Below are 27,657 nucleotides of genomic sequence, written 5' to 3'. Positions count from 1 at the left end.
TAGCGATGACTGGAGTAGGCCAGCAATACGTCCATCCATAGAAGGAGTCGACAGCGTAAATGAAGCCCTTGTGTTCAATGGCATCAGAGAACCATGGAGGATGTATGATCCTACTATGGACGTGCAGATTTATCCACTTACCGCAGTGACCTGTCAGATAGGCGAGACCGCGGTTGAAGAACGCAATTAGCTTGAAGTCTTTATAATTCGCAGATCTTGTGGGCACTTGGCAGATTACAACCTTGAGCAAATCAAACTTGGTATCATGTTGGCTAATGTAAGATTCCGAGTATTCTGGGCTGCGATGCCAAAGCAGTGCAGTGTTAATTGAAGGAAGGGGGATCAATCGCCGGGTGTAGACCTCCACGAGCATCCAGCTGCCGCGACCGTTGACGAGCACCATCCAAGACGTGTTCATGCCGACCCAGTACATACCGTTAATGTAGTTGAGGCTGACGGGGATCGGATCGCAGTCAAGGGGGTTGATGCTCGCCGCCCTATGATCGTTATGCTGCGTGACACACCATTTATGAAGATCAGGCGGAATCAGCAAGCAAGGAGCTGGCTTAAAAAGCTCCGGCCTGAGGGCTTTGAGTAAACGGTACAGCCCCGACGAGCATGCGGCGAGCGGCATGGTACTTAGATTGTCCACACGCGAAACAATGATCTTGATTACCTCTGTGGGGAGCGAATTCCAGCCACTCTTTCAGCGGACGCTGCTCGGTTCTGCCATTGTTAGTGCTTGGGTTTCGGGCGAGGGGGGAGGCGCCTTAGCGGGGATGGAAGATTGGACAAGATTATGTGCGGACAAACATGGAGAAGCGAATATGTGCTGCGGAAAGTGGACAGGTGATGATGACTACAGCATGCCGCTTGACTTACGAGACACATACCAACAGCGTAGGGTCATGTCGATGCCAGACAACTTGCTTGAGTGATCACAGTACTGGTACTCCCTACAATGCTATGCCCTAACTTTCTTGAGTAGAGTAGTAGAGTAGGACCCTGCTCTACTACTAGAACGGAGGAGTAGTATATTCTAATCTAAAATAGTTACAAACTTCAATGCCCGAGCGTGGAATGACTACAAACTGTGCTCAAAGACCGTGTCTACGTGGTGTTTGGACATGGGTGACAACCTCAACGCCAACGGTGCTGCTCCCGTTGCACCGTATGTGTTTCTGTCCTTCCTGTTCGAAATTGTGGTAGAATTCATGTTTCTACTCTGTATCCTACTACTATGCTAGTCCACATGATTAGTTTCATCTCTGTTGTAGCCGTCATGATTTATTTTGTGCTTATTCGGATTAAATCTCGTAGTAACTTTCTCATATATTCAACTGGCGCAACGTCCCCTACAGCCACTCACGTTTCATGGACGGCCTGGTCGATGTTGGAATTTTGCTAGTAGGCCTTTATAAGGTGAGCTCTTCTACCACTTGTATGAGCATGAGAAGAGGAGACCTACATGCGCGCTCCTCCTCCTCGCTCGCCTCGCCATGCCATGCCTCGTCACGACGCGCCGCGGGTTGCGGGATTGAGCCGAGCCGAGGACAGAGCTATACTCCCACGACCTACCCGGCCTGCACTATATAGTTTCTCACCATCGTTCCAGATCATTGCGCCACCAAGCAAGTCTTCTCCATCCCTCCTTTTGGTGTGCACCGGTAGAAGGGACAGTAGGCCTCCAGAACCCCGCCTCTCGTGATCCTGTATGGGAGAGGGGCGATCAGGTTTTTGGGGAGCGCACTCGCGTGACTGCTGGCAGCGACGACTTCGTGAATGACGACTTCTTCCCTGACCTCGGCAACCTCATAATCGACATGGGCAACAACGTCAATGCCGGCAACCAGTGAGATACAGGGTGTAGGAAGCGGTTTGGGAATTTGCATGCCTTTCCAACCAGTGAGATACTCCGTACAAAGTACAACAGAGAGATAACCAAAGAGAAGGAAGCTGAAAGTAAACAATCAAACGAGCATTTTTGCCTTTGTTTTGCATTGAATCGTTTCACAAGCTTGACTAGTGTTATTTTTCTACTTTTACAAAAACCGCATCGTAATGTTAAAACGTGCATTGGCATGTACATAAGTAATAGTAGTACTCCCTCCGTCTAGGTGTATAAGTCTTCCCTCCTTCTTGGTCACGGTGCACAACCGAAGATGACTTATTGACCTGGACGGAGGGAGTAGCACAGTCTGCAAGCATATATCGAGAGAGACGTGTAGTGCGATAGTATATAGTAAAGTTTGTGCTATATGCACGTACTTGCAAAATGCGTATGAATACACAAGGTTTCCAAACTTTCCCTTTTACATACTTAATTAAGGACGCTAAAAATTCCTGAACGTTTGGGATTTATCATTTGCGTCCCAAAACTAATGAGACCGCCTTACGAAACAAAAATTATACTCCTCCTAAAAGCCACGGAGCTCGCAGGAGCGCTTGCGGCACGCCACGAGTGCCCTGGTGCGCGGCCGTTTCCCAGCGCGCCGACACAATGCCTCTTCCTCAGCCTCGCAACTCGCGAGGTGCTGATTGGCGGCTTGCCGACGGGCGAGCGCGATCTCACCGGTGTGGTGATCCGGCGCCAACATGTACTCCTCCTCGCTGGAAGCGTGTACCCGGTCCATGTACCGCCAAGTGTAGATCAGGCGCTTGGGCCCGACTGCACTCAGGGCGTCGGCATGGGCGTGCTCCGCCACCCTCACGGCCCTCACACGAGCCTTCTGCCAAAGAGCCAATTGCCTGACTCTCTCGGACACGACATAGGCCTCCCAGGCAGCTTGTTCCGCGGTGCACTTCTCTTCCTCGGCCTTCTTCTCCGCCTCTATTTTGGCGTGCTTTGCTGGAGGCAAAGCCTCCCACAAGGCGACATCCATTTCTGTCCAAAGCTCCTCAAGGCTGGGGGGCTCGGCGGGCAGCACAGTGTTCTCCTCGTAGCGGGGAGCCGACGCGTCCTCCAGCACACGTGCTGGCGAGATTGGGAACGCCGATGCGTCCACCTCGACGCGTCGCGGCGAGGAGCGGAACACCGATGCGTCCTCCTCGACTAGTGGCGGCGAGGAACGGAATGGCGACGCGTCGTGTAGCGGCGAGGAGCGGAACACCTACGCGTCCTCCTCGACTAGTGGCGGCGAGGAACGGAACGGCGACGTGTGACCGTCCGCGCGGTGCAGCGAGGGGATCCTAGGGCTTGGGAGGGGCGATGCCATGGTGGTCGACGTGAGAGGGAGGGGGAGGAGATAGCGATGAACGTGAACGTGAGGGGGGAGGAGATAGCAATGTTGTGGGAGGTGCAGTATTTATAGCGAGCAATGGCACACCTACGTAAGATATAGACTGAGATGCACTGACTTAACTGCCGGTCCAGTTGCGTCACTGACATGTGGGCCAGACCCCTGTTGGGCCCATATGTTAGTGACCGAATGCACCTGCAGTTAAGTAACAACTACGTGGGCATATTTGTTGGAGTAAATTGGGGGGGAGCGAAGGGGTGGAAATATTGCTGGTCACAACAGATTGGACGAGCGTGGGGGGAGGAGAGTCATGCATGCATATTTTTTCACACGGGGTGGAGTGGTGGGACCGCCGGAGGGAGAAGGAGAGTTTGGCAGGAATATTGTTTCCACACATGGAGAGAAAAAAATTTGGAGATGAACGGGCTTCCTGCAGGTATGGGGAACGGTGCATAATTAGTCATCTTGCATGCTGGGCTAGGTATAGTCTCAAGTCATTAAAAACAAACACGCCCCAGACATGTTCATATTTCAAGGTGCACTAAATTATTGCATGCGATGATTAAGGCTAGCCATAATGGTGGTATCTTAGCTGGTATCATGCACACGGGAATAGCAAACATGCTAATGTGGCAAAGAATTAAAGAAGAGAGGGGGGTTAGAGTAACTAGAGTTCATGCATGCATTGGTAAACACATTTTTTTTTGGAGAATGACAGCACTAGTTGAGTACTTTTGCAGACTTCAAAAACTATTCCACAATGTGTCAACATTCACAATGTCAAATCAATATTTTTACACTCATTATAAAACGTAGTTCTTATACTCCTTCCATCTATATAGGGCCTAATGCGTTTTTCAAGACCGCCTTTGACTATTGATAAAATTAATACTACATGACATGAATAATGTGAAAATTATATCATTGAAAGCTCCTTTCACATACGAATTTGATGATGTGCTTTGTGTAAGTTGCATGTCATATATTATTGCTCTAACATTTGGTCAAAGTTAGCCTCGAAAAACGCATTAGGCCCTATATAGATGGAAGGAGGGAGTACTCATTATAATCAGTACTCCCTCCGTCTAGGTGAGCAAGTCATCTTAGATTGTGCACTGTGACCAAGGAGGAGGGGAAAACAAGAGATCTTAATGTTTATTTGCTAATTAATAGCATTGCATGTGATGAACTAACCACTGCATGTCGTGTTTGGTAGTCTCAAGTCATTAAAAGCATGCACACCCACATCTCCTATTGGTTGATATGTCAAGAAACAAGAAACGAGGTAGAAGTTAATGCACCGCGTCTAGGTGTTTTGGGAGTATTGTAGATATTGATATTTTTAGTATAAATTTGGTCGTGGGATTTCATTGATGCCTGTCAAAGCGTTGACAGGTCTGCTATGCGTGACCTGAAGATGAAAGCATTGAGCATCTCGAAGTTGATCAACAATATTTAATTGTCAAAGATTAGCCGTTCGGCCAATAAGGTGGCACACTTAATCGCTAAGTATAGCTTTGACAATAGATTAGATGGTATTCTTGTAAATAACGTACCGCCCTGTGTGGTGAATATTGTATCGAATGAGTGTACTGGTGTGGCTGGTTAATTAATATAAGGTGGTGTTCAAAAAAAGTATAAATTTGGTCAAACACTTTGCAAACGGTTGACGGGAGTAAAAAGGACCAGAGGGAGTATCATGCATGCGGAGTAGGCAAAAAAATTGCTTGTCTAAAAAAAGGCAAAAAAATTGCTCATTTATAGCCGGTCGAAGTCTCAAAGGGCGCGACCGCGCGAGGGAGGCGAAGGTCATGGGAGGCGCGATGTTTGACGGAATTAAGTGAAGTTACATCCACGCGCCGGCATGGCGTGCGAACAGGCAGAAGCTATACCGTCAGGCCTACGATATGGGTCTAGTAGACATGACATCTAGTGGGTCTCGCATAGTTCTCGAGAACTCTTTGGGGGCTTGCAACCGTTTATCCACCGGGCAAGCCAGCAACCCCACGCCGTTCGCACGCCCTACTCGTCCCCGTCTTCTACCTTATAATAGTTCGCTCCCAGTCGTCCCGTCCTTTCACATTAGTTCGCTCCTAGTTTTTTTTTGCGGGGTACAACAGTTCAACTTCTCCTAACCCTCCTCCAAAATCCATGGCCTCCCAAATCTCCATGGTCTCCGCTGAGTACCAGGTTAGAGCCATCATCGGCAATCAGTTCATCGTCATCTACACACGTGGATCCGAGACGGTGAAAGCATGGCTTGCTCGCTTCCTACGCATGTTCAACAGTTCAACGGATGAGTGGGTCGTTGGGCTAGATGTTGAGTACACCACAGTCCGGGGACGAGAGAAGCATCTAAAGGACGAAGAGAGGAAGAAGCCCGCCGTGATCCAGGTTTGCGTACATAACGTTTTCTTGGTCTACCACATATGCCATGCCGACGTTGAGTGCCAGGATTTTAAGAACTTCCTCAAGGACAAAAGAGTGAAATTCGTTACTGTAGGCTTTAAGAACGACAGTGACGTCCTACGTCGGATAGGTCTCATTGTAGGCCAGCCCTTCGATCTCCAGAAGGCAAGCCTGGTGTCCTCCTCTCAACCTTCAATGCTGACCCTGGCAGCAGCCATGATTGATCCTTCGTACGCTAAACTGAAGAAACCTCATCACGAGTTTCATCATGCATGGGAGTCGAAGACATTAGATGAAGATCACATCCTGTACGCAGCAATGGATGCCTACCTTTGTTTAAATATCTACAAGGGTTGGATCAAGAAGCAGAGCCCAGTGTCCGGTTCAAGCAAAGAAGCGTCGGCAAAGAGGAAGAGGAAGAGGAAGAGGGACGAGGACGAAGTCGAGGACGTGGACTCGGACTCCAAGTAGGTGGCAGTGCCGTCGCTCATGCTGGTTCTACTGAAGTGTCAAGCGGACTAGTTGCTTATTAGTTTATTTTCAAGGGTGTGTTGTGCTGAGGCCCCAGCAGAACTATGTTTATGTTCTTTCTCGTTATTTGAACTCTTTAGTACGTACAGTAGTACTAGTACTATGTCTTACTACTGTTCTTCTTGCAGTTGGTACTACTGCTCGTATCTTCGTGTTCCTACTGTACTTAATGTCGGCGTTCTGGGAACGGGGGTCCCCAGACTTGCCTGCCTACGGCCTGCGGCGTGGCTCAAAGGGGCGCCCAGCACGGCCCATCTTCACCAACACAGACCCAAGACCCTCACAAGGGGCCAAGCCTCGCGGGGCGGACGACGCGGAGCTTCCTCAGGCACGGCCTCATCAGGCTGGCTCGCGAGGAGGCGGAGAGATCAAGGCGGGGTACCTCACGAGGTGCCCGTGACGCAAGCCATGACGACCCAGGGTGCCAGGCGGGTGCCAGCCCGCGCAGTGTCCTCCTTTCCTCTTTGGTGCAAAGGGAGCAAGAGCCACCGCGGAGTACCGAGGCATCAGGCAAAGGTTGCCATTTCGGTGCAACAAGACCAAGACCAGAAGGACTGCAAGACGGAGGTCATTGTGGAGCCCAAGACGGCGTCACTACCAGAGCTTTGTGCAGGCGAAGACTACTTTTGTCAGGATAGCTGGTACTAGCTGTCCCCCTTCAAATTAGCCTGCCATTGTTGGCTCCCTTCCCACTCGATATTTGGGAAGAGGACCAGAGCCTCTATAAATAGGACCAGCCCCCCCACAGGAGGGAGGAGGGAACCAAGAATTAGAGAAGAATGAGAGAGGATGAAGAATTAGGGCATCGACAATCGGAGAGAGAGAAGGGTGACTGAACTCCTCCCAGCAGTTCATCGCCCCAGCCAAGAACAGACCCTCGCGAGGCTATTCTTCCTTGTATTGTTCATCATCATCAGCCCAAGAGGCAATCCACCACGCCACACACTGGAGTAGGGTATTACACCACAACGGTGGCCCGAACCAGTATAAACCCTGTGTCTCTTGTGTTGTTCTTTCCATAGCTTAGATCTTAGCGAGGCGGAGGGGTGCAGGTAGGTAGGAGGCGAAATCTCCGCGCGCACCCCAGTGTTCGAACCTCAAGGGTCTGCCGGAACCCGAAATTCGACATTTGGCGTGCCAGGTAGGGGTGCGCCGGAATCCACCTTATACCGCTTCGTGCCCCGTCGCGTCGTCATCGCCATGTCCGGCGACCAGGCGGGCAACCCAGATCCATGGGCGGCGTGGCCCGCCCGCGCAGAGCCGCTCGCCTCGGGCGACCCCGTGCCCCAGGCAGCTCGCGGTCCGCAGGGCGCTGCGAGCTGCGGGCGACGCGGACAGGCTTCGACAGCTCTCACACTGCGGCAGGCGCGGTCGGCAGCAAGGGCCTCCAATCACGCCGCGACCACGACACCATACACCTGCCGGGAGCAGGCAAACTCGAGGGCCGTGCTCACGGTGGCCCGAGAGCTGCTGCAGTGCAGGCTGCTGGAGGGCGGCTGCGACGTGCTGCTGGAGCGGCTGGCAGAGCTCCTGGGCTTCGCCGCCTCGGGGGCTCACCCCTTCTGCACCCAGCTCCCATCTCAAGCCCAGGGCAGCCCGCGCGGGGGCTCCGTGCGTGCCCGTGGGATCCAAGGCTACTCCAACGCCAGCGAAGCTGTCAGCACCGGACCGGCAGTGGCGCTGCCCCCGCTCCCGGTCCGTGAAGAAGAAGGACTCGACGCAACCCGCGGCCCCAGTGGACAGCCGCGCTGCCACCCCATGGTGGGCGCGTCAGGCAGGACCGCGTGGCACGCGGAGATGGCGTGGCCTTCGGGATGACGGCGCCATAGGAATACGTGCCCCTCATGATGGACCAAGGACACCCTCACGAGAGCGAACAAGGCTCGCTCCTCAACCCAAGCTGGGGGGACGAGGCACCAGAAGCTGAGCCTTTCTAGGAGCCCCGGGACGGTCCCACTGGCCACGCTGGAGGCAACGATTATCGGGTACCGCTAATTCTTCAGGAGCAGGCATACACTAACCATGGATCGCAGGAGGTGCAGGTCGCCACAGCGAGCAGCTGCCCCGCTCCCACAGTCTCCTACCCCTCGGGAGGAGGGCGCAGGGGGCTGCAGGACAGGGGCCGAGATCCGACATCACCACCGCGGCGTTCGGAGCAAGGTGTTCTCAGGAGGTAGGCCCTCTGCTGGGGAGGTGCCTCAGGGCCTGCCCCTGGCGGAGGACCCGTGGTCGTCGGGGGAACCGCTGGCGACCGCTCTACCCCATCGGCGGCGTCCTGGTTTCCGGTCGTCGTTGATGGCACTAGAGTGTGGCGCAGGGCGGGGCCCTCATCTGGCGATATGAAGCAAGGCCAGTACCTGTGAAGAAGGCCCAGTGCCTGTGAAGCTCGCCGCCCCGTGACACTCTCACGTAATAATGAGTGGGGCTGTACACGCCCCGTAGTCTCAGGGGTGCTGGCCTCAGGCCCTGGGGCTCCCTCCCACGCCCAGTGGCAGCACTTAGCTCCGCGCTGGTGAGAAGACGTCCAAGACTAGATTAGGTGCCGGACGTGGCCTTTTGTCTGCTTTCGTTGCTTTTCCCTTTGGTTGTCGCTTTCCCCCACTGGATTCAAGTTGGATACGAATTTGAGATTTGCGTGTGTTCAGGGAAGGGGTGCTTAGTCTCGTTCGAGCAATTTCTCGCGTTTTGGTTACCGCTTCACCTCGGCTGCCTCCCCTCGTGAGCCCCTCGCGAGCCGGGTCAGGCCTAGCTTGCACGCAGCCCAGACTGCCGCCGCCGTGTCCTCTCAGGAGGGTGTTTTACTGCAGGTCCTACGGATCCAATCAGGGAACACTCGAGACACCACAACCTCCCACAGGCTACCTCAGGGCCAGCACGGGACAAAGGTAAACTAGCCGACCAGCGCGTCGCTTAAGCCAACCACTTGGCGTGGGCGCATGGGCAATGTGGCATCTACTAATACGATGAACACGAGTTTTACATGAGGGGCTCCCCCTCCAAAATGCTCTCACAGCCATCGGGCCAAAACATGAGTTCTATTCATGCAGGGTAAGGAAGCAGGAACGATGCACAATCAGTCGGATAAATCCCCGAATGCGTCCTCAAGAGCACCACCCGGGCCGTTGCTGGCGTCGCTGAACTCGCCATCGCTGTCCACGTCGCCGCCAGCGGCGTCAGGGCTGTTCACCACACCGCCCTCGTCGGCATCTACGACCACGCCGTCGTTATCTGAAGCGAAGGCCCTGATAAGAGCATCCACATTGTCTTCCACCCAGTGCGCCAGGTCACCTCGGACGGCCTGGGGGACTGGGGCGATGGCGGCGTCGAAATCGAAGTGGGGATCCATGTTCTGGAGATAGCTAAAGACGCGAGAAAAGGCACGCCCGAGCAGGGCGCGACTCCTCTCCTCCACCAACCTGTCAGCCCTGACCGACCGCGCCTCTAGCTGCGTCACCACGTCGGTGAAGAACTGAAGATTGCCGGCGTAGTTGACTGCATGCGGCTCGCCAACAGCCTCCTCGCAGATGTTTCCCAAGGCTATGTTGGCTCTCTCCCAGAGCATGGTGAGCATGGGGCCGTGCTCATGCTCCAGGATCCGCCGCTGACGTATCTCATCCGCATTCTGGCGCGCGACGGCCTCAGCCTCCTCCACCCGCTGGCGAAGAAGGAGCACCTCGGCCTGGGAGGTGGTTAACTCACCTTGCGCCACCTCAAGGGCGGCCCGGAAAGCATCGGCCCGCCGTGTCGCCCCCTCCAGCTTGGCTCTCAAGGCAGCAGTCCTGCCTTCAGCCTCGGCCCGGATCAACCCCAGCTTCTCCTCGAACTCGTGCTCGAGGTTCAAATGCGCCATCGCCACCCGATGTCCGACCTCCTCCAGGACACGGGCTTCCTGTGCAGCGACATCATCCTCCGCCTGCGTCACCAAGCGCTCCCTCATCTCCAGACGCTCGTACTCGCGGGTACGTTCGGCGGCTTCCAGCGTCAGCACCTCCTCACGCTTCTGGAGCTCTTCTGAGTCGCCAGAGGCCACCTTCATCAACGCGAGGGCTGCCTCGCGCAGCTCCACCTGCTCTTCCAGTGAGTGGCACCAGGCCAGGAGCTCCCGAGCCCGCTCCTCCGCCGCCTTTCGCCGCCGGTCTGCTTCCCGGGCCTCCTCGGCGGCCCAAGATCGGGCCTCTCGAGAGGCCACCAGCGACGCCTTGGCCTCTACGTCGTCAAGATCACGCTGACGGCGCGCAAGGGCGATGGCACCCTCCAGCTCGCGCCTCTCTGTGGCCAGGCGCAAGCCCTAGGCCTCAAGGCGCGCGTCTTCATCAGCAAGCTCCTCACCAAGCAGGCTTACTGCGTCAGCCGCCCTTCGAAGGAATCCTTGGCGGAGAGCGCGACGCCCCCGAGCACGCTCGAGCACGTCTTCCACACCATCATCTGCCCCAAGCAAGCGTCGGGGGCCACGAATCAGCACCCCCCCCTCCGGGCTGGGGGCTGGGGGCTGGCACCCTCGCGACGGCCGGGCACGCCGTGCCAGAAGCCCGGCCTGGAGCCAGCCCATCCCCAGGTGAAGAGCGCAGGGAGCACCTCAGCCAATCACAGTCCACGACCAGGCAAGAAGCCCACGGCAGGCTGGCTATGCCACGAGAAGGCCTGCGGAAGAGGATCGCGAGGTGCGCAATGCCACGATGCGCCTCGGGACAGTCCGCCTCTTCGATCGCCCTCACCACAAGGGCTCCACTGCTCGGGGCGCTTGAGGACGATGGAGGGGGCGAAGCCAAGGGGGGCGGCACCTCAGCCGTCTCCGCAAGCAGGGTCAGTAAAAGCAACAGAATGATCGGGAGCTGGGAAAGGAGAAGGCTTACTCATCAGTGGCGAAGTACTTCCTAAGCTTCAGCAGGCGACAAGGGTAATCGTCGCCCAGGGCCTCCCTTCTCTTCCGGAGGGCCTCAAAGTCCACGCGGAAGCGGCCCAAGAGTTGGGCGCAGGGATCAACCTGCGACGAAGACGGAGCGTCAAGGCGATCTGCGTCAGGGGCGCCTGCCTGGTGCGCGCTGCCAATCGCCTCGCTAAGAGAAGCAGCTGGAGCCTCAGGGGCCTCATTCACAGGCGCTAAGGGAAGCTGCTTGCCGCCCCTAGCCTCAGCGGCACGGGCCCCAAGAGCTGCTCCCTCATGAGCATCGCCCTGCGCTGTCACCCTGCCGGGAGCCCCCTCGGTCTCTGGCGCCTCATGCCTCCCTGCTCCGCCGCTTGAGGAAGAGTCGCTGTGGCCGACTGAAAGGGCAGTCACCATCACTGGGTTCTCGCAAGGTCCCTGGAGGCCGGCGGGGCGCGACCCCCACTCATCAAAGATAGGCATCTGCTTCACAAAGTCGCCCCTGCTCTGGCAGAGGTATAGCAAGGCCCCTCCCTGCTGGATGCTGCCGGGGTTGGGGTCCCCAGTCAGGGTCAAGAGCGCTGTCCTCAGCACTTCAGGAGTCAGGTCCTCTTCCTGGAGCCTCATACGATCATCGCGCCCGCTGAAGGCCCACATCCGGCGGGAGTGGCGTTGGAGAGGAGCAATGTGGCGTAGCAGGAACTCCTTCACCACCTTGGGCGCTGTCACGCCAAGCGACCTCAAGAACGCGAAGCGGTGCCAGACGAAGACGAGCCGGGGGATCTCAAGCGTCTCCTGGCCCCAGCCCGAATTGGGGACAGCAGGCGAAGTTGGCTCCGATAGCAGGGGCTGGGCACCCCTGCGTCCACATACAGCCACCGCTCGTGGAACCCAGCCGTGGGCGAGGGGAGCTTGAAGTCAATCCCAGAGGCCGCTGTCTCAGGCACGGCAACGAAGCTCACGCACGCCCAGCATTGGGTAGGGTCGGCAAGGCGCAGCGAGAAGAAGTGGCACAGCAGGGCAACCGAAGGAAGGATGCCCATCATAGCCTCGCAAACAAAGGTGAAGATCGAAAGGAGGGTGATGGATTCAGGACCCAGATGCATCATGTGGATCTGATAGTGGGAAAGCACGGCATTGAAGAAATCAGAAAAGGGAGGAACCAGTCCCACCCACAGGGCGTCGGCGAAATACGGGACCTTGGTGACTATCCTGACGATGGAGAAGTGGGACGCGGGACAGGCCGTCGTCCTCCCGCATTCGTTGAAGATAGTGCCAGAGCCGAGCTGACCTTGCCTAAGCCCTCGGCAGGGGCCGCCAACGGCGGCGGGCAAGGTGGAGGCACGGGTTTCTTCCCTCTTCCCTTCTTCGTCGGAGCCATGGCGATGGGAAGGGGGGGAGTTCGAGATTGGGTCAAAAACAGGAGCTGGAGTTCGAGCGGAGGAAGGACAGAGGGCACTCGAGCGACAGAAAGGGGAGCGGCTATGTACAACTACGAGTCCGCCTAGCATGGCGCAAAATAAGGGGGGCATGGGGGAACAGTGCCGCCCACGTCCAATCAACTGCCACGCGGCGCCCAAGGCCGTAGGCTGTTAGGGCCCGCGGCGCTTCGCCCTCGCCCTTCCGCCTCCCTGCACGGCCAAGTCCGGGCGCGCCTTGGGCCCGGGGGCTACTGTCGGTGTTCTGGGAACGGGGGTCCCCAGACTTGCCTGCCTGCGGCCTGCGGCGTGGCTCAAAGGGGGGCCCAGCACGGCCCATCTTCACCAACACAGACCCAAGACCCTCGCGAGGGGCCAAGCCTCGCGGGGCGGACGACGCAGAGCTTCCTCAGGCACGGCCTCATCAGGCTGGCTCGCGAGGAGGCGGAGAGATCAAGGCGGGGTACCTCACGAGGTGCCCGTGACGCAAGGCATGACGACCAAGGGCGCTAGGCGGGTGCCAGCCCGCGCAGTGTCCTCCTTTCCTCTTTGGTGCAAAGGGAGCAAGCGCAGCCGCGGAGTACCGAGGTATCAGGCAAAGGTTGCCATTTCGGTGCAACAATACCAAGACCAGAAGGACTGCAAGACGGACGTCATTGTGGAGCCCAAGACGGCGTCACCACCAGAGATTTGTGCAGGCGAAGACTACTTTTGTCAGGATAGCTGGTACTAGCTGTCCCCCTTCAAATTAGCCCGCCATTGTTGGCTCCCTTCCCGCTCGATATTTGGGAAGAGGACCAAGGCCTCTATAAATAGGACCAGCCCCCCCCCCCACAGGAGGGAGGAGGGAACCAAGAATTAGAGAAGAATGAGAGAGGATGAAGAATTAGGGCATCGACAATCGGAGAGAGAGAGAGAGAAGGGTGACTGAACTCCTCCCAGCAGTTCATCGCCCCAGCCAAGAACAGACCCTCGCGAGGCTGTTCTTCCTTGTATTGTTCATCATCATCAGCCCAAGAGGCAATCCACCACGCCACACACTGGAGTAGGGTATTACACCACAACGGTGGCCCGAACCAGTATAAACCCTGTGTCTCTCGTGTTGTTCTTTCCATAGCTTAGATCTTAGCGAGGCGGAGGGGTGCAGGTAGGTAGGAGGCGAAATCTCCGCGCGCACCCCAGTGTTCGAACCTCAAGGGTCTGCCGAAACCCGAAATCCGACACTTAATACGTTTGTACTAGTAGTATAATTTGGGTCAGCAGATTTGTGAAAGAAGTTCGACGGAGCGAAGGAAGAAGACGGCAGAAGAGGTGGAAGAAGCCCTTCTAGCCATCCATGTTGCATCAAACGGCTCACATGAGTCGACTCACCCAAATTGCTCCTTCAGATTGCAGGATCCACGTGGCATTCAAGGTCTCGAAGGTAGATTCCCCGTCCGCACCCGGTTTGTAGGCTCGACGCGCGCATGACCGGCTTCCGCCACGACAGCCACCATGCGCGCCTCCTCCGCGCGGGCGGAGACGACAATGACACGCTAGTTCCTCCTTGTCGGCGTGCTGGAGCACGTGCTCGTCCTCCTCTTCGTACGCTGCGTGCATAGACGTGGCTCCACCAGCTGCTCGCATGCTTGGCAGCGCGGCGGCATCGCGAGGAGGGACTGCAGACGACGTGAGCGGGCGAGCCTTCGGCTTCATGGCACAGGGATGGCGGCGACATGGCGGTGAAGGGCGAGAAATTGTTGGCCGGAGCAGGCGGGCGCCGGCATGCGCAACGGCGGCGACGGCATATTGATGAGTGCACGTGTGGGAGCTTACTTTAGTTTTATATATAAGGTTGGTCAAACTTAAAAGAAAACCGTACTAGTACACGTAAACATTAGACTTAGGCAGCGCTTTTATTAGTTACTAGCTTATGTTCTTGCCCATTGTGACCAGCCTTAGTACCACGGCCACGATACGGAATCCTGTGCAAGCGCGTGAACCGCGGCCGCGCGGTCGATCGAACGGTGCGTCGCCGTGTCGTGCTCGAAGGACATCCACCGAACCTTTTTGTGTGTCTGAAAACAATCCTCGAATATTGCTCAAATTCTTTTTCCTGTAAAAGTTCTTGACACTACAATATTTCCATATATTTGAATTTAGCTCCAATTCGTGTTTATTTGGATTTGGACATTTTAGGTGCGCCCTAGTTTTTTTAATACTGATTTTGTGTGTGTGACTGATAGAGAACGTGTGTATGTGTCCATATGTGTGTTGTGGGGGAAGGGCAATGTGGAGATGGTGTGCGTGTGATACATACATAGAGAGGTGTGAATGTGCAAATGATTGTGCATGAGTGAGACATAGACAGATGTCGATACGTTGTGTATACATGAGAGAACGGTCTTCTAGTTTACTTGTGTGTGTGTGAGAGAGAGAGAGAGAGGGAGGGAGAGAGAGAGACAGAGAGAGGAGCATCCATAACACAACAACCATCTCTCTCGATTCGTCCGTCCCTCGCACGGTCGCATGCAACACATGCATCAACGCGCACATTTTGACACCCTCACCCGGCCCCTGCCCACCTGAAGGCCCTCAAAATCTCTTCATGAATACCCATTTCTCTCCTTAGGTTTGTTTTCTCTCAATATCTGACACACACACACACACCCACACACACATACACACGCAGCACAACACACACACACACTCCCCCGAGCACACAATTCATCCCCATCCAAGGTTATACGGCGACCACTCTCGCTTGTGCTTCTTTGCACCCCAACATGCACAACACCTCAATCTTCAAAGAGGGCAACCAGCAGATCGAAGACGGCGACCACACCACGCTAGAGAATGCGGGGTCATTTGGAAGCAGGGTGATGTGACGACGGCTGACTGACTCCTCCCCCACCCTCTCTCTCTCTTGCACAAAATTACCAATCCCTCTCTCCCCCACACAAAATTGTCAATCCCTCAACCCACGAGATCCTTCCCCTCTCGTCAATGTTTTTCCTGCTCTCTCATCAAACATGTTGTCTCTTCTCCTTCCACGTATACAGAATCCAGATGCACATGCATCTCATGTATATTACATGTATGCATCTTTCTCACATACCTAACTTCTTCCTCTCTCTCTTTCTCTCTCTATCTCTCTCTCTGTCTCATTAGGTTTGTCTCCTACTCTCTCGTCCACATACATACAATCTTTCCCGCCCTATCTGCTCCATCTTCAAAAGCTCTCTCTGCACGTTTCATTCACACATTGGGATATGTCAAAATGTTGCTTCTATAATGGCCGATGTAGAGTTATGGTTGTTCTTGTTGCATCCTACAAAGTAATAACTATGAAATGCATTTAGATTCTCATTTGACTGGGATTATGTGAGTTTGAGCATGTTGTGAAGTACTATAGAACTTGTATACATCTTGGGATTCGACAATGATTGTAACTATTGAATTGTATAGACCATTACATTCGAAGTCAATAGCCTAATATATTTATTTCACAATTTCAACAAATGATTAGTTCACTACAAACTAAGAAAACAAATGTGTACTCCCTCCGTTTTTATTTAAGTCCGCGTATTAGCATTGGTCAAAGTCAAGTTTTGTAAACTCTCAGAAAACTTATAACAAAAAATATTAACATATACAATAACAAATAAATACCATTAGATTCATTATTGAATGTACTTTCACATCATACATATTTGTTATGGTAAATGTTTATATTTTTCTATAAACTTGGTCAAACTTTAGGAAGTTTGACTTCAGTCAAACCTAATATGCAGAGTTTACTACTACTACTCGCTAGTTGCTTAGCCGAATCACCTAACACGCCACACGGGGAGTCCAGTGTCACAAAATTTTGAGGTCGGCGGGAAAATCTCCCGCGACCCTGATTCGAGCAGTGGGAAGTTACCATCATAGCCTTCGGAACAGGCCTACGGATGACGCTTGGTAGGGGGCTGTTTTCATAACTTCAGGTTCACCCTACCCAGCAAATCCCACCCCGGCACCCAGAGTAGTACACCTGAATACTCCCCAATTTCTATCCCCACCGCAAAATAGACTTCTCCATGGCACCGCAGCCTTCGTGCTCCTCCCCTTTACATCGGCGCACTCGTCCACCGCAGTGCATCTGCCTCATCGACGGCCTCGTACGCCGCACTGGAGCCGGTCCACCGTTGTCGTCGTACACGGAGCCTCTTCCCCGGCATCGTCTTCCACGGTCTCGGATCTGCTTCTGGAAGCCGACGCCAAGCACAGAAGTACCACCGTCGTGGACAATGAACTGACTCCCGTTGCCGACCATGACTCACAAAGGCCGCCGCGACCATCGTTCTCCTCCTCGATTGGTAATGTGTGTATTGGATCACTTAGAAGTACATGTGCAGTTCCAATTTTGTTCATACCTACCCTTCAAATTTCCTGGGTGCTATTGTTCCCGTAAAAGTAATTGGTTATAGCCTCCATTGTCCAACAGAATATCAGCTTGTAATTGTGCGTCGCTCCTGTATCGCGTTGTGCTTGGGTAGGTTTTTCATCTGCAACCAGTAGTGTGGCAAATGATGGAAAGGTTTTTAGAACTAGCAAAATGCCCATGCGTTGCACGCATCAAGATGCATTTGTATGAGTAGTTTATCTTGTTGGAGATGCTCTAACATGGCAGACAAGTGCTTTAATGTTGCCCACAAGATGCGCGAGTATTACTAGTAGTATATTTTTCTTGCCATGTTGAGATTTTAAAACCACGAGTGCGAACATGCAGAGGAGCAATGAAGACCAAACACGGGATATTTGGGACATCTTCAAGGAGCGTGGCAAGTTAAAGAGGAGCTGCACTGAACCTGTAAAACGAGCTTTGGTAACTAACACCCTTTCAATTACTTTCGTGTAGCCTCGTGTTCTTCGATGTGTAACGCCAGGGTTTTCCCAGTCACGACGTTGTAAAACGACGGCCAGTGAATTGTAATACGACTCACTATAGGGCGAATTCACTTCTCCGAGTTCTGTTTATCTGGCTTCTACTAAATGGATCTAGGTTGCTCTGAGTATTGATCTAAAAAAGAAGTAACTTCATGTCAGGATGCAGTTCCTGCGAGGAGGGAAGTATGGTCAACCTCGAGACCATGTTTCCAAAATGAGGCTGGATTACACACAAGGTGCCAGTTCCCTAATGATGCTGGATTAGACACAAGGTGCAAATTCCCAGAGGATGCTGGATTACACACAAGCCAGGTGGAGTCGTCAGCTGTTCGTGTCCTCGTGGCATTAGTAAAGGCTGAAAGAAAGCGTGCAGCAGCCCTTGAGAATGTAGCTGAGTTCCTAAAGAAGCGAAAAGAGTAATTAGATGCTCTCTTCACCCAAGCCAAAGAAGAGATGGAAGAAGCCAGAAATAAGCTAGCAGAGGCAGAGCAGGCTAGGCGTCTCCTGCTATCTAAAACTGTTGTCAATACAAAATTTCCTTCATGATAGCTAGGTTCAAATGTTTATCCAGTCAGCATGCCTGTTGTGATGTCCGTGCATCTACTGATGTGGCACAAAATGTTTTTTTTCCGGGTCATGTAATAATAGCAATTACTTTCCAAACAATAACAGACGAAGCATTGGACATGGTATAGTTCACGCGCAAGCCCGACATTCCAAGTTCAACTTCCACATCAAACTCATGTTCACAGATATCTGCACATTCATACATAATGTCCACAACCATGATTCACTTCAAAGCCAAAAAAATGTGAGGAGAGTTATAAATAAAGAAAATCCTCTACTAGTTCCTGCTACCAGTGCGAGCACAACAAGTCAAGACCATGCGTAAATTAATTATATTTTAGTCATTTTTTGTGTTCTAAAATGCCTGCTGGCTCGCGGAAGGACGTGTTGCTGGCACACGCGCGGATTCAATGAAGGCAGGCGGGACAGTCTTAAGTTGGTTGCACGCGGCGAGCAGGCGTGCTCAGCCGGGCCTGCAGCGAGTGCAGCCCTCTTGGCCGGCGCGCCGGTTTAATGCCTGCGCTATGAGAGGTCACGTCCGTGTCAGAGCAATCACTCCCTCTAGTCCTTTTTTGTTTGGGTATAACAAAATCTCGTTTTCCATTCACATTTTAGTGGTAGGAGTTGTGCGTGTGTGTCTGTGTGAGAGAGAGAGAGAGAGGAGACGGTAGTCGGGGTTGTCTGATTGGTAAACAAATGAATAATGTCAGTCTGGGATGGAGACGAAAAGGAGACCGCAAAAAATGTTGTGTCTACAGGAGAGATAGAGAGAGTAATTTTAGTGGTATGAGTCATATGTAGAGACATATAGGGTGTGTGAGAGAATCCCATAGAGAGAAAGACAAAGTGAAAGACGAGTGGAGACTGTGTGTTTGGCGGTGAAAAAGAAAGCTTAGGTACCGAGTGATACCAGAGAACAGTAGAGACGTGAGAGATAATGAAAACCGTGTAATTTATAATAATAGGGAGAGTGTGACACTTCTCAAGGGAGACGTCAAGAGACCATGTTTGCGAGGATAGGAGCAACATGAAGTGAGCGTGCGGGTGAGCTGGAGAAAAGAGAGTGATAGCTACCTGAAGGAGCATGCATGCGAGAGAGATGGGCGTGAAAGGAGTGAACAAAAAAGGGATTCAAATATTTGAATTCGGGATGATGATACATGTAATCCATACTCGAACCAAATTTGATCTATCAAACATGCATACTCATATGAATTCAAGCACATCTATGTTATTTAATATGTAGATATTACTGATCCATACATTTTAGTAGAACATAATTTGGTTAAATTTTTTTGAATTCAACCTTAAGATTTCGAGATCATTGTATTTGTAAATCATATTATACATATAAAGGAGCAGAATTCTTTGTTGTGCTTTTGAAAGTATATATAAAAAATGATGTATATAGAATGTAATTCCAATTGAAAATGGATCTCGCCCGAAAAAAAAGAATACAAACGGGATTCGAATTGAGTTGGCACGGTAAACGTGCACTCTGCAAAATTTGAACGAAGCGGGGAAAGTCGCAGGAACTACTCGAAACCAAAATCTGCGAGATGGAAATCATTACTGCCTATCCCTGCCACGCAAAGCCTATATGCTGGATTTCTATAGGTTTCGGTAGGGGTAGGTTTATAATTTCACCCAAACGTGATGTAACCGCCTCTCACCCGGATTCATACACGGTGGGCGTCAAAACACAGTGTGTCCTCGGCCGAAATCGACTCCCTCCCCGATTCATATTCACACACGGTGGGCGCCAAAAACAAACTCTCGTCGGCAAATATTCGGTGTATGCGAGATTACCGTCCTATCCCCAACCGACTAGTGTGGCTGTGATGTAGTAGAAATTTGAAACGGGGGCTAAGTTTGTAAATTTCCTCGCATTTTAGACAAGCGCGCCATGAATACATGGTTCCCCCTTCCTCTCTACCTCCCTTTTCCCCATTCATACTCCGTGGGTGCCAAAACGCCCTCTCCACCCCACCCTCCTCCGTCCGCCGCCGTCCTCCTCCACCATGCCGGAGCTGATACCCTGATGCCTCCGTCCATTACAAGAGATCGACCTCTCTCATCCACGGCTTCAGGCCGGGATCCTTGCATCCCATCCTCTCGCTTCATCCCCGCTGTCGTCCACCTTGCCGACGCCACTCCTACGACCGTCTCGTCCACTTTCGGTGTCAAAACCGGCGGATCTCGGGTAGGGGGTCCCGAACTGTGCGTCTAGGCAGGATAGTAACAGGAGGCAAGGGACACGAAATTTTACCCAGGTTCGGGCCCTCTCGATGGAGGTAAAACCCTACGTCCTGCTTGATTAATATTGATGATATGGGTAGTACAAGAGTAGATCTACCACGAGATCAGAGAGGCTAAACCCTAGAAGCTAGCCTATGGTATGATTGTTGTTCTATGTGTTGTCCTACGGACTAAAACCCTCCGGTTTATACAGACACCGGAGAGGGTTAGGGTTACACAAAGTCGGTTACAATGGTAGGAGATCTACATATCCGTATCGCCAAGCTTGCCTTCCACGCCAAGGAAAGTCCCTTCCGGACACGGGACGAAGTCTTCAATCTTGTATCTTCATAGTCCAGGAGTCCGACCGAAGGTATAGTCCAGCCATCCGGACACCCCCTAATCCAGGACTCCCTCAGTAGCCCCTGAACTAGGCTTCAATGACGACGAGTCTGGCGCGCAGATTGTATTCAACATTGCAAGGCGGGTTCCTCCTCCAAGTACTTCATAGAAGATTTTGAACACAAAGATAGTGTCCGTCTCTGCAAAATAAGTTTCCACATATTGCCATAGAGAGAATAACATTTACACAAATCTAATCTGCTAACGTATTCCGTAGCGTGACACACCACGGCCAAGCCTTTATCCGAGTCGTTTCATTATCCCACCTCAGCGCGTCATGCGAGGCGGTTTCCTTGGCACGTCTTGTTAAAGCAGAGATCGTGTCCCCTTATTCCGGGATTCTCATCAATACGGGCGTGGGTAACCCAACCGCGCCATTGATTACGGCGCTTGGAGATAAGCGAGTTTTACCAGGCTGGTGGGGACACATAGTTGCATCCACCCATATAAGGGGATAAGGATCCACCTTTTCACCTACGCCTTCTTCCTCCCTTGCTTATCCATTCTCGCGCACTCGATCTCCAGCGCCCAAGCCCGCACTCCCCACCTCAACCCTCTCCAGCCATGTCTGGAGCGGGAGGCAAGTGGATGGTCTCCTCTGTCACGGAGGGACACATCAAAAAACTGAGGAAGGCCGGATACTTGTCTAACGACATCGCGTACCGGCTTCCCAAAAAGGGGCAGCTCATCCCCAGCCCTAGGCCCCATGAGAGGGTGGTGTTCCTCCCCCATTTCCTTCATGGACTGGGCTTCCCTCTCCACCCATTTGTCCGGGGGCTCATGTTCTACTATGGCCTGGATTTCCACGATTTGGCCCCGAACTTTGTCCTCAACATCTCGGCGTTTATCGTCGTGTGCGAGGCTTTCCTCCGCATCCGCCCCCATTTCGGCCTATGGCTCAAGACTTTCAATGTCAAGCCGAAGGTGGTGCGCGGCAACCAGGCGGAGTGCGGAGGCGCCATGGTGGGCAAGATGCCCAACGTCTTATGGCTCGAGGGCTCCTTTGTGGAGATCCTGAAGGGGTGGCAATCGGGGTGGTTTTATATCACCGAGCCGCGCGACCCCGAATGGGTCGCAGCCCCCGAGTTTCAATGCGGATCCCCTACGCGGCTCACCTCCTGGAAGGAGACGGGCCTGTCATGAGGTAAAAAAGGAGAGCTGACCGGACTCCAAACATGCGTCCAAACCCTGGTGGACAAGAATCTCAAACTTGTCAACGTAGTCCAGGTTATGCTCATCCGCCTGATCCTCCCGTGTCAACAACGGGCTTTCAACCTGTGGGAGTTCAACCCGGCGCGGCACCGAACTCTAAGCAGGCTCTTCGACACGACGTATGAAGATGCCTGGAAGGTGCTTTTCAAGGGCACCGAGGCCCCCACATCCGCTACCGAGGATCGCGGATTCAGTACGCAGTGTCACGCTCATGCGGTAAGCTGTTTTTTCCTTTTACAGGGTATCAGTTTTTCATAGTTTGACTCCATGCGGGATCTAAGCTCCCTTACCTTTGACAGGACTGGCAAGAGACGTCCGGACAGATCAACTGTCCGGCTCCTTTGCCCGAAGGCCCAGCGGACGCTCGCTTGGCGAAGCTGCTGGTTCCGGCAACCTATGTGGCGCCGGAGAAGAAGGCCACGAAAAAGGCCACTGGGACTCGAAAGAGTGCCCGGTGCTAGGAGGTGTAGGATCCATCATCCGACGGTTCCGAGGCGCATTCCTCCCGTGAAGACGAGGAGGAAGAAGAAGAGACCTCTCCCCCTCCAGCGGGAGGAGAGAAGAAAAGGAAGGCCGCCCTCTCTAGGGAGGCCGGAGGGTCCAAGAAGGGGAAAACCCTTCCTCCGGACTACTCCACCAACGCCGACGACGGCGGAGAGGAGTGGCCGCTCAGGGCCAAGCCCCTGGCAAAATCGTAAGTATCCGGATGCCAGAGTAATTCATAGTATTCGTTTATTGCACAGCTTTCCCTTATGTCGAATATGTTTATGCAGCCCACCCAAAGACCGGCTCGATGCGTCGTCGAGCGGCTCACTGGACTCGTCAGATGTGAACTCGCTTCCGAAGGCTTCCTCCCCCCGCCCTACGGACGACACCGAAGTGTTGTCCCAACAGGTTCCAAGCCGGGAGGAGGTGGTCCTGGAGGCGCCGCAAGGCGACCTCCCGGACTCCAGGAGTAAAGGGGATGAAACCCCCCAGGGCTCCAAGTCCGGCTCTAGGCCGGACACCGCTCCGGAACCTTCAAAGGTTCTAGAGTCCGGCGGGGACCTCCTTCCAAGAGGAGCAAGCCCACCGTGCCGGTGACCCCCGTCCAACCGGAGGCGCCGGACAATCTGTTGGAGGCGCTCCAAGGCGCCTCCATCGACGAGGAGCACCGCACCATTATGAGTGCGGTGGTCCAGAAGGTTCAGTCCGCCAAGAGCGGACTGACCGAAGCTTGTACTAGCCTTTTAATAGGCTTTGAGGTAAGTAAAGAATGTGTAAATAATATTACCACATAGATAGTAGCCCCGGATGCTCTGTTTGGCGTTCGGGAAGAAAAGCCGAATAGAGGACCAAATAAAATTCATAGGAGTCTAACAAAAAGGAGTCAATATGCGTATGCAGGCTTCTCTGCTTGCGTCTGCCGCACTGACTGCGGAAGTGGACACGCTAAAGCAGAACCTCGAGCGGTCCGAGCAAGAGATCGGGCGTGCCAAGAAGCAGCTTGAGGACAATGAAGGTAAGAAATATTTTGTTTAAATATATATATAAAGGTGCAATTGCAAAAAATGACAGGATTATCGTGGCTATTGTAGGGGCCACATCTGAGGTGGCGACCCTTAAGCAAGCGCTACTCGAGGCCGAGAAGAGGGCGGCCACGAAGCACACCGAGCGGGAGAAGTTTGAGGCCCAGGTTGGCAAGGTGCGGCAAGAGCTCCAGGTTCTCATGAAAAAACATGAGAGTTTGGAGCTTGACTCAAAGACGCGAGCGTCCGAGCTCGCGGCGGCTATTGAAAATGCCAAGTCTGCCAAGGCCGAATCCCAGAAGACCCTCCAGGAGTTGGATGAGGTGAAGAAGATAGCGGCGGGTAAGGCATTCTTTATGCAAAGCAAACACATAAACGTGAGTTATTTGTTACTTACCCGAATCCGGAGCTCTCCAGGAGCATTCGCAGATCTTCCCCGGAGTGTGTCCGATGCCGCCGCATTCTATCGAGCCGAGGAGGGCAGCTCGACAGAGAAGGTGTTCTGGTCTCAGTACGTTAAGGCCGGACACCCCGTGCCCCTGAGCGACCAGCTGAAGCAACTGGTCGAGCTCCACAAGGCTGTCGAACAGGCCATGAAGGGCCTCATAGTCCGGCTGTGGCCTGGAGAGGCTCTGCCTGGGAGCTATTTCGGGCTGGTGCGGCGGCTGGTGGAGGCCTGTCCAAGGCTCGAAGTCATCAAGCGCTCCGTCTGTATTGAAGGTGCCCGAAGGGCCCTTACCCGTGCTAAGGTGCATTGGGGCAAGCTGGATGCTGAGAAGCTTGTGAAGGACGGGCCACCGCCGGGGAAAGAGCATCGCAAGCCCGAGAATTATTATAAGGATGTTCCGAAGGGTGCCTGCCTTGTGGCGGATGAATGTTCTAGGGATGTAATTTTTGAATGAAACTTGCTCGTTTTGTCCTGTGCGCTAAAAACTTGTTCATATGCGCTAAGCAATGCTGTTGGAATTTAAAATATTACCTTCTGTGCGGCTGTTTATCAATTCTAAGAGATGGCGAGTCATCGGCTTCTGCCCCCGTGCCGCTAGTGCTGGGGTGTTCGGGGATAAACCTGAGCGCTCTTTTCCCCATGTTTGGGTCCTTCGAGGGAGGCGCTCAGCCCAACGAACAAGGCAATTGGACTATAATGCGTGAACACTCTCACTTAGGCATAGAATTCTATAATTTTAAATTTCGGCGAAGCCCCTGGTATTCGGAAGACCGAGTTCGGGGCGCTATCCACGCCTTGGCCGGACAGAGCCAACTCCTCCCTCTAAGCGGCATAAGTCTTTAGGGACTCGAAAGACCTCTCGAACAGCGACCAGCTCTCACTTCATCATGACAGTCAGTTTTAGCTTTCTCCACTGAGGTGCTCGACCCAGCTCAACTGGGGCACAATCGCAGTGGTTCTCCTAGTGCTACCTTAGCCGATATAGCAGAATGTAAGGCACCAAAACATAGGAGCCAGGCAAACCCAACTATTGACCCAAGACATGATTCGGAGCCGATGCATATAATGCTATAAGTTCGGGGTGCCGCACTTGTTAAAGTGTTCGGACTTCTCACACCATATTGAGGGGTACTAAAGCCCCTGGCGTATTTTGGCCGTACCAAAGTGTACGGGTGCAACAAGTCGTTAAGGAACATATATATATATAAAAAGAGTAATGCGAAAATAGACAAAAGCTATGCATTGTTTATTAAAAAGGGCTGCGATCAAAGCAGAACGATACAAATAATGCGATAAGCAAAAGGTTGGACTATTTAACATGTCCGTTCCAGGGGCAGGCTGCGGAATGGTATGCGAACCAGGTATACTGCTCATGATAGAGACCACCTGGGAGTTCCGTAATGCGGCGTGGCTTGTCTGCTTCCCTGGTTCTTGCATCGTTTGTGCGGCAATTGAACTGCCGAACAGGCCTTCCGAAGAGTGGAGACCTGAAAGTAAGAGAAAATTAAAAAATCGGCAGCCCCTGGTGCGGTTTAAGCCGTGTTTCGGGCGTGCCGTGATGGTGCCCCTCCCCCTGTACCCATGGTATTTCTAGAGCGTAGTTATGTACACGAAGTACTGGTGTCGCATTTTTGTGAGGGATGGGGTTGGGGCCGCATTGCTACGCCTGCTCGGATCGTGCCAGGTGGTCTTGTTGTAGGTTACTTCGGGCGCGCTTGACGGTGTCCGGTCATTTAATGGCCGGACTGGAGAACTGCCTGGAGAGGCTGCTTTGTACTTCCACTGCAAGGGCCGCCATGTGCTCCTCCGTTCGGAGGGAGCGTTCGGTGTTTCCATTGACCGTAATTACTCCTCGAGGGCCTGGCATCTTGAGCTTAAGGTATGCGTAGTGCGGTACCGCATTGAACTTGGCGAATGCGGTTCGCCCGAGCAGTGCGTGATAGCCACTGCGGAATGGGACTATGTCGAAGATTAACTCCTCGCTTCGGAAATTATCCGGAGATCCGAAGACCACTTCAAGTGTGACTGAACCTATACAGTTGGCCTCTACACCTGGTATTACGCCTTTAAAGGTCGTTTTGGTGGGCTTAATCCTCGAGAGATCTATGCCCATTTTCCGCACTGTATCCTGGTAAAGCAGGTTCAGGCTGCTGCCGCCATCCATAAGGACTCTAGTGAGATGAAATCCGTCAAAAATTGGGTCTAGAACCAATGCGGCAAATCTGCCATGACGGATGCTAGTGGGGTGGTCCCTTCGATCAAAGGTGATTGGGCAGGAGGACCATGGGTTGAACTTTGGGGCGACTGGCACTACCGCGTATACGTCCCTTAACGCGCGCTTCCGCTCCCTCTTGGGGACGTGGGTTGCGTATATCATGTTCACCGTCCGCATTTGTGGGGGAAATCCCTTCTGTCCACTATTGTTCGACGGCCGGGGCTCTTCGTCGTCATCGCTATGCAGCCCCTTGTCTTCGTTTTCGGCATTTAACTTGCCTGCCTGCTTGAACACCCAACAATCCCTGTTGGTGTGGTTGGCCAGCTTTTCGGGGGTGCCATGTATCAGGCACAAGCGGTCGAGTATTCGGTCCAAACTGGACGGGCCCCTAGGATTCCTTTTGAATGCCTTTTTCCGCTGACTGGATTTAGAGCCTCTGAATCCGGCATTAACTGTCGTATCCTTAGCATTGTCGCCGTTAATGCGGTGCTTCTGCTTGTTGTGACGCGACCTGCCACTACTGTCCCTGGTATCCGAATTACCAGGGTTCTTGGTCATATTGTTGCTACGAGCAAGCCAGTTGTCTTCTCCCGCGCAAAAGCGGGTCATGAGTGTCGTGAGTGCTGCCATAGACTTCGGCTTTTCCTGTCCAAGGTGCCGGGCAAGCCACTCGTCACGGATATTGGGCTTGAAGGCTGCTAGGGCCTCAGCGTCCGGACAGTCGACTATTTGATTTTTCTTTGTTAGGAACCGTGTCCAGAATTGCCTGGCCGATTCCTCTGGCTGCTGAATTACGTGACTTAGGTCATCGGCGTCTGTGGGTCGCACATAAGTGCCCTGGAAATTGTCAAGGAATGCGGCTTCCAGGTCCTCCCAACAACTGATTGATCCTGTTGGCAAGCTGTTAAGCCAATGCCGAGCTGGTCCTTTAAGCTTGAGTGGGAGGTATTTGATGGCGTGGAAATCATCGCCGCGGGCCATGTGGATATGAAGGAGATAATCCTCGATCCATACCGCAGGATCTGTTGTGCCATCGTATGATTCGATGTTTACGGGTTTGAAACCCTCGGGGATTTGATGATCCATTACTTCGTCTGTGAAGCATAGTGGGTGTGCGGCGCCTCTGTACTGGGCTATATCACGACGTAGCTCCAATGAGCTTTGTCTACTGTGTTCGGCCCTACCGGATTTATGTCCGGCGTGACGATTATTGTCTCGAGTCGTGGGGCGCCCACGCGATCCGTAGATCAATCTTGTTTGCCTTGCCTTGTCCTCCAACATAACTCGCAGGTCTGGCGCATTTTCCCGTTCCTTGGTACGGGGTGCGGCTTGAGTGGAGGGCCGAGAGGCCTCTCTATCGTGGCCACGAGGTGGCCGATCGGCCGTATCGAGTGCAGGTGATGTAGGTTTAAGTGCTTCCTCCTCTAATCGGGGTAGCAACCTGTGCTTTGGGTAGCTCTTGGAGGGGCGTTCGAGTTTATGCTCTTCGGCCGCAAGGACTTCAGTCCATCTGTCAACTAGCAAATCTTGATCACCTCTAAGCTGTTGCTGTTTTTTCTTGAGGCTTCTTGCCGTGGCCATAAGCCTGCGTTGAAAACGCTCTTGCTCGACGGGATCCTCTGGCACGACGAATTCGTCGTCGTCGAGGCTTGCCTCGTCTTCGGAGGGAGGTATATGATTATCGTCCTCGACCTC

The sequence above is a fragment of the Triticum urartu genome, chromosome 4 (genome assembly GCF_003073215.2).
Source record: "Triticum urartu cultivar G1812 chromosome 4, Tu2.1, whole genome shotgun sequence".
Classification (NCBI taxonomy): domain Eukaryota; kingdom Viridiplantae; phylum Streptophyta; class Magnoliopsida; order Poales; family Poaceae; genus Triticum; species Triticum urartu.
The sequence above is the reverse complement of the archived record's forward strand: the minus strand, read 5'-3'. Positions refer to the sequence as shown.